Genomic DNA, 6975 nt, shown 5'->3' with positions numbered 1-6975 from the left:
TTTAAGGAGGTTAAATGGATGAAAAAAAGTTATCTTTCAGCTAGCTCTTGTTGCGCAGATACAGCAATGCATGATGGGAAATTCTCCCGGTATTTGTAAAGCTAAATAACCTTATGGGGCTCTGTTGGAAACTGCTTCATGTGTATATATAAATAGTGTGTAGTCCCAGCTTCCTACAGGCTGTGTTTGTGTTGATTTTGAGATTGTGAGCACCGTGAGTGTGCAGGGTTTGTGTGTGAAAGACTGCCCCATACGTGAGCTAAAGAATTCATACTTACCTGGTAGGAGAGATACCATGATCACGAAGGTGGTTCTCTCAGGCCGAGGCTCAGCCATTGCACTCTGGCTTTGCTGACAGCCTGCGAATTCCCCAAATGTGGGAATCTCGACTACATAATTTCTGGTAGTGGGGACTGTGTTCGCGCTTTCCCCTCATCATATGTTGAAAGAAAAATGAGTGGGAATGTTTGCGCTTATTTTCAATGACGACGTCATGCAATCTTCTGGCTTCCTAACTACAGTTTTATCAGTGAGTCCAGGGTAAGCAGGAGAGGAGGAGGGGATGCTGTCTTATTTAAAAAAGTCTGTGCAGCATTTGGGAGGCCTGTAAACATTAACAAACACAACTTTGGATGGGGCCTTCAGCTGTAAAGCCACATATTCAAAAGACTGAAAACTTCCAGGAGACAGCTGCTTACATTGAAATGATTCATTAATGACCTCAGTGAACTGCTGTCTGTGATCTGTGTTGATTTCGACTGTGTAATTATTGTTGGGGATTTTAACATCCATGTGGACAACCCTCAGGACAAAGGGACTAAAGACCTGAGTAACACTCTGGGCAACTTTGGGCTGACTCAGCATGTAACAGAGGCCACACATAATAGAGGACACACTCTTGACCTACTGATCTCCAAGCCTGAGCATTTCAAACATTGCTGTGTCTGATGTGGGCTTATCTGATCATTACTGTGTTTTCTTTGAAAGTAAAATCTCAGCCCACACAAATATATCAACAGCAGTGATCACAAAACGGTGTATAACTGAACACAGTGGTGAGATCTTTAACCAGGTCTTCCCATTAACACCTGACCTGTCCAAAGGTTCAGTCAATGAGCTCGTCAATAGCTTTAAGGCAAAACTGTTAAATGTAATGGATACTATTGCCCCCATTAAGGTGAAGGTTATCTCTGGAAGGAAAAAGTCTCCATGGAGAAACTCCACACTGGTGAAAAATGAAAAAAGAGAGTGTAGGAAAGCTGAGCGCAGATGGAGAAAAACAAACCTCCAGGTTCACTATGACATCTATAAAGAGAAACTTCACAATTATAATTTACAACTGAGGAGTGCAAGAAAGTCCTACTTCTCTGACATCATCACTAAAAACAGCCATAATGCTCGGGTCTTATTTTCTACAGTTGACAGGCTAACAAACCCTCCTGTGCCAGTGGCAGCTGAACTTCATTCGACCATGGCCTGCAATGACTTTGCCAAATTCTTCACAGACAAAATCCAAAAGATTAGACAAGCAGTTGGTACATCAACAGCAGATCCAGGATATGTACTGTGTCCACTGAAAAACGGTTTAAACACCATCAAAGAGTTTCACCCGATTAACAGCAAAGACCTGGAGGACATCTTAGGTCAACTGAACTCCTCCTCTTGCTGTTTAGATGTCCTGCCAACAAGTTTTTTCAAAAAGGTCTCAAAGACTTTAGAGTCAGACCTGTTACAGATCGTCGACTTTTCCTTAATGTCAGGTGTGTTTCCAGAACCACTAAAAACTGCTGTAATCAAACCTATACTGAAAAAGGACAATCTTGACAAGACACAAATGAAAAACTACAGGCCGATCTCAAATCTCCCATTTTTAAGTAAGATCATTGAAAAAGCAGTTTCTCAACAGCTCAATTACTTCTTAAAACAGAATAATTGCTACGATGCCTTCCAGTCAGGTTTTAGACAGAACCACAGCACTGAAACCGCTCTGACCAAAGTGTTTAATGACATATGTCTGAATACAGACAGTGGAAAAATGTCAGTCTTAGTTTTACTGGATCTCAGTGCAGCATTTGATACAGTTGACCACAACATATTACTCAAACGACTGGAGAACTGGGCAGGTCTTTCAGGAACTGTACTAAACTGGTTCAAAACATACTTAGAAAACAGGAAATACTTTGTATCAATAGGTAACTTCACATCTGAGCAGACAAGTATCACATGTGGAGTTCCCCAAGGTTCCATCTTGGGACCCCCTCTGTTTAACATCTACATGCTCCCACTGGCACAGATTATAAAGAACAACAAAATAAACTATCACAGCTATGCAGATGACACACAAATATATATCACAATGTCACCAGGAGACCGAGGCCCTGTACAGGCTCTTGGTAAATGCATTGAGGAAATTAATGACTGGTTGTGCCACAATTTTCTCCAACTAAACAAAAACAAAACTGAGGTAATAGTCTTTGGCGCCAAAGAAAAACGATTACAGGTCACCAGAGAACTTCAATCTATACATCTAAAAACCACAAACCAGGCGAGAAATTTGGGTGTAGTGATGGATGCAGACCTAAACTTAGAAAAACACATTAAGACGATAACAAAGTCAGCTTACTATCACCTCAAGAATATATCAAGGATAAAAGATCTGATGTCTCAACAGGACCTGGAAAAACTAGTCCATGCATTCATCTTTAGTAGGCTTGATTACTGTAACAGCATCTTTACAGGTCTACCTAAAAAATCAGTCAGACAACTACAGCTCATTCAGAACTCTGCTGCTCGAGTCCTCACTAAGACCAAAAAAGTGGACCACATCAGTCCAGCTCTGAGGTCTTTACACTGGCTGCCTGTCCGTCAGAGGATAGACTTTAAAGTTCTGATGCTGGCCTATAAAGCTCTGAATGGTTTAGGACCAAAATACATCAATGACCTCCTGACCCAGTATGAACCTTCCAGATCCCTCAGGTCATCTGGATCTGGTCTTTTATCAGTTCCCAGAGTCAGAACCAGACACGGAGAAGCTGCATTCAGCTTTTATGCTCCTTATATCTGGAACAAACTCCCAGAAAGCCTCAGATCAGCTGAAACACTCAGTTTATTTAAATCCAGGTTGAAGACTCATCTATTCTCAGCTGCATTTGAATAAAGCACCAAATCCACACTTTTAAGCTTAAATTTCAAAACTTACATTAACTACTGATTTTATCTACTGTTCTGATTTTATCTGTTTTGATTTTACATACTGCTTTGTTTGTTTGTTTGTTTGTTTGTTTGTTTGTTTGTTTGTTTGTTTGTTTGTTTGTTTGTTTGTTAGTTAAGTGGGTTAGAGCTCTGGGTAGCTCCCCAGCTGGGTCTAGACTGGGTCTAGAGAGTATTTTAAATTCAGGGAATTTAAAATAGAAAGTAGCTCGTCCACAGAAGGACTGGTAGCTCCCCTTACGATAAGGGTTCAGATCGCGCGAACAGGTGTGAAATGTGTGTGTTTAGTTAGTTAGTTTGTTTGCTTGTTTTAATCAATTTTAAATCATACTTTTTATTTGTTTTTGTTTCTAATGTCTCTCTAAAGCACTTTGAATCACCTTGTTGTTGAATTGTGCTATACAAATAAATTTGCCTTGCCTTGCCTTTGTTCAAAATCACTACCCTTTCAGCTTGTTCGTGGCCACCAACAGATTAGGTCTGTTATTTTCATGTTTATTTTGCCATTTTATCTGCATAAAGCTTTTAAGTAACTTCAGTTCTTTTCATAAATATAAAATAATTATTACTTTTTACATTTTTAACCCTTTAAACACCAGTTTGTTTGTCCACTGCGACTAGCTGGAAGACAACCTCAAATCTTGCAATTTTATATAATTGAGTTGCTACTGAAATTTCTTGTATTATTAATAGTAGAGTATGGGTCATGTAATTGATTCACATCAACATTGATTATAATGCATTGTTATTTTTGTGCAGAGAGAGCAAAAACATGAAAACTCCCTCTCAGCTTGTTCGTGGCCAAAAATGGCCACCCCTTGTTTACAACTACAAAATGCTATAAAATTCATATATATTAAGAAAAATTTCCACTTTTTTTTACTTGATTTTTTAGATTAGCATCAGTGCTGTTCATGAAAATCAAAATTTCATTCAAATTCAGAATTCTAACCCTTTAAATACCAGTTAGATCACATAATCCTAGGAACTCATAAATGGAAAAAATCACAAAACCCCAATTTTTTTCCAAATAAAACATGCAAACTGAATTATTTTCTAACCATGATGGAGGTTAGATGCATAGCAATAAGTAAAAGTATCAATGAGTTTTATGTATCTTTGTTTTTTTTTGGTGCAGTAACAGAAAAACAAAAAAACTCCCTCTCAGCTTGTTCGTGGCCAAAAATGGCCACCCCTGTTTACGTTTACAAAATACTATAAAATTAATATATATTAAAACATTTTTCTACTTTCATTGACTTGACATTTCACACCTGAGCCTCAACTCTCGTGGCCCGGTACCAAAGGACTCACGGACCGGGGGTTGGGGACCGCTGATCCAGATGAAGACGTGAGCCAAAGATCCTTTAAGTTTCATCTGATGAACTTACCTTTTCCTACATATGAAAAATGATGTGGTGTGAAGTAAATCGGGTTTGTATATATGTAGCCTCAGATGAGCATGAAATTTCATTTTTGACCTGCTTAATAGCAGTCTCAAATATTAAAGTCTTGGTGTTACAAAATCAATTGACATGTGCAGCAGCTGAAATATGACACCAAAGGCCACTCTTAATACAGACAGAAGTCGGGTAGTCAAAAATCTCTTATTCTGCTTTTTGTATTCTGAACTTCTTGAGTGGACAGCCAACAATCCTACAAATAGACTAGAGGATGTGCTTGAAATGTTTGTTAAAACAAATAACTGGACCTTACTTGTTAAGCTCAATGTTCTGACTGTCACATGGAGTCTTTCAGGTTGTTTTACGTTTACTATCACAAATGAATGTTTTTTTCCCCTAATGAATATACATTTTAGGTCTAAAGTGTCTAAAATCTGCAGTTTTGGAATTTTTCATGTGGATAACAAAATTAAAAAACAGAAAAAAAACACTCCAAAAAAAAACAAGTGATACATGTCACGAAGGACTGACATAATTTGATTCATAAGACTTTATTTGATATTCACACACACCATATTAACGGTTTCAGATAGTTCATCAGCCATATTGATCAGTCTAAGGCAGGTGGTTTTGTATGCTGAATAAAAATCCTGTCGACAAACGTCAAATGTTACGTACGGTTCAAAATGACTCCCGTACAAGACTGTAGTAAGGTCTACTATTGACCAGTAAGAAACCACCACACTCACACTGCAATGGGGTCCACAAGATTTAGTTTTCTTCGTCCAAGTCAGACTACAGGCTGAGGACACAACTCCGGCCTGGAATCCAAGGCCCAAAGCCATGAACTTCTTCTTTTTGCATGTTGTTGTAAGTTAAAATCCTAATAAAACATCTAATTATATATTTACCTGCTGACTGCAAAACAGCCACCACACCTCCGGCTGTCACTTCTCCTCCATTAGAAGCTGCAGCAGACGACATCATGCCTGCAGCGCAGGAGCCTGCAGCTATTCCAGCTGAGTTGAAACCTGCAGCTCCCAGAAGAGCAGGAGCAGTGACTACAGCACCTACTGCAGGAAGACAAGACATGTATCAGACATGGATCGGGCTTTGATTCAAATTAGTTAAAGATAAATAAACTGCTTACTTGCTCCTGCAGCAGTACACACAGCTGTCACTATAACACAACATAAGAACACACATTAACATCTAACTGGGCCATAGCTCAGCACACAGCTGATCAAGGATTTAGATCAAGTAACTGAGCTACAGAGAAGACGGGGAGGCTCTACGCTACGATGGAGTTTTAGAGCCACAAGAAAAAAGTTGTTGATATGGACATTACTGTCCCACAACAAACTGCTATAATTACTGTTTCTGCTACAAAATTCCTTATTTAGATGAGTTAGTGAAACAAATTGATCAGCCATTGTGTGATACAACATTCAACTTCTTTATTACACGAGGATGTAACCATCGATAACCTTGCATCTGTCCATTAGATCGTGGCTCAAGAGTTGGCAGTTTGTCTTGTAATTGGAAGGTTGCCGGTTCAAGCCACGGCTCGGACAGTCTTGGTCGTTGTGTCCTTGGGCAAGACACTTCACCTACCGCCTACTAGTAGAGGCCAGAGGGCCCGATGGCGTGATATGGCAGCCTCGCTTCTGTCGGCCTGCCTCAGGGCAGCTGTGGCTACAACTGTAGCTTGCCTCCACTAGTGTGTGAATGTGAGAGTGAATGAATAGTGGAATTGTAAAGCGCTTTGAGGGTCTTGAAAAGCGCTATATAAATGCAATCCATTATTATTATTACCAGCCCTTTTTTGGTACAACCTAATACTTATCACCACACTGCGTTTATGAGCTAAAACCAGGGAGTTTTAGCTCATGAGCTAAAACTCCTGGTGAAAAGCATTTTAAAGTTGTGTTCTGGTTATTTTAGCTCATGTTTCCTTCTTGCTAAAACCAATTCTGAAGTACGGTTTCACCAACTCAGATGATATACAGTAGCAACCATGGCAGCTTGCCTTGAGACAGCTGTAATCTCCACATTTTGACTTTATTCTCAAAATGATCGATAATACCTTTCTTAACTTTGCCCTAATACTACATCGTATTATCCTCACTGCAGCACAGTTACATGTAATTGTTTCAGGAAGAAACACTTGGTTACTGATCATCAGGATGCTTCACAATGAATACATGTATTGATATGTATTTATGAGTTTTAGAGACAAAAATAAATAAATAAGCAAATAGGTTTGTTACCTGCCCGGCTGTGATGGCTAAGGCTGTCACTGAAACACAAGAAAGAAAATAAAAGATCTCACCACAGCTCAGTCTGGAATAATTAAGACATT

At 39.2% G+C, this 6975-nt stretch overlaps 1 non-coding gene across 1 annotated transcript; it reads left to right on the top strand.

The window, feature by feature from the left end:
* Window positions 1-270: 270 nt before the first annotated feature.
* On the top strand, window positions 271-434 carry LOC145430240 (U1 spliceosomal RNA). Its single transcript, XR_013910705.1, has one exon. It is a non-coding gene; the product is annotated as a U1 spliceosomal RNA (small nuclear RNA).
* Window positions 435-6975: the final 6541 nt, after the last annotated feature.

This window comes from Astatotilapia calliptera, chromosome 7 (genome assembly GCF_964374335.1).
Source record: "Astatotilapia calliptera chromosome 7, fAstCal68.1, whole genome shotgun sequence".
Classification (NCBI taxonomy): Eukaryota; Metazoa; Chordata; class Actinopteri; order Cichliformes; family Cichlidae; genus Astatotilapia; species Astatotilapia calliptera.
Note: the sequence above shows the minus strand (reverse complement) of the source record. Positions and strands in the feature narration are given on the sequence as shown.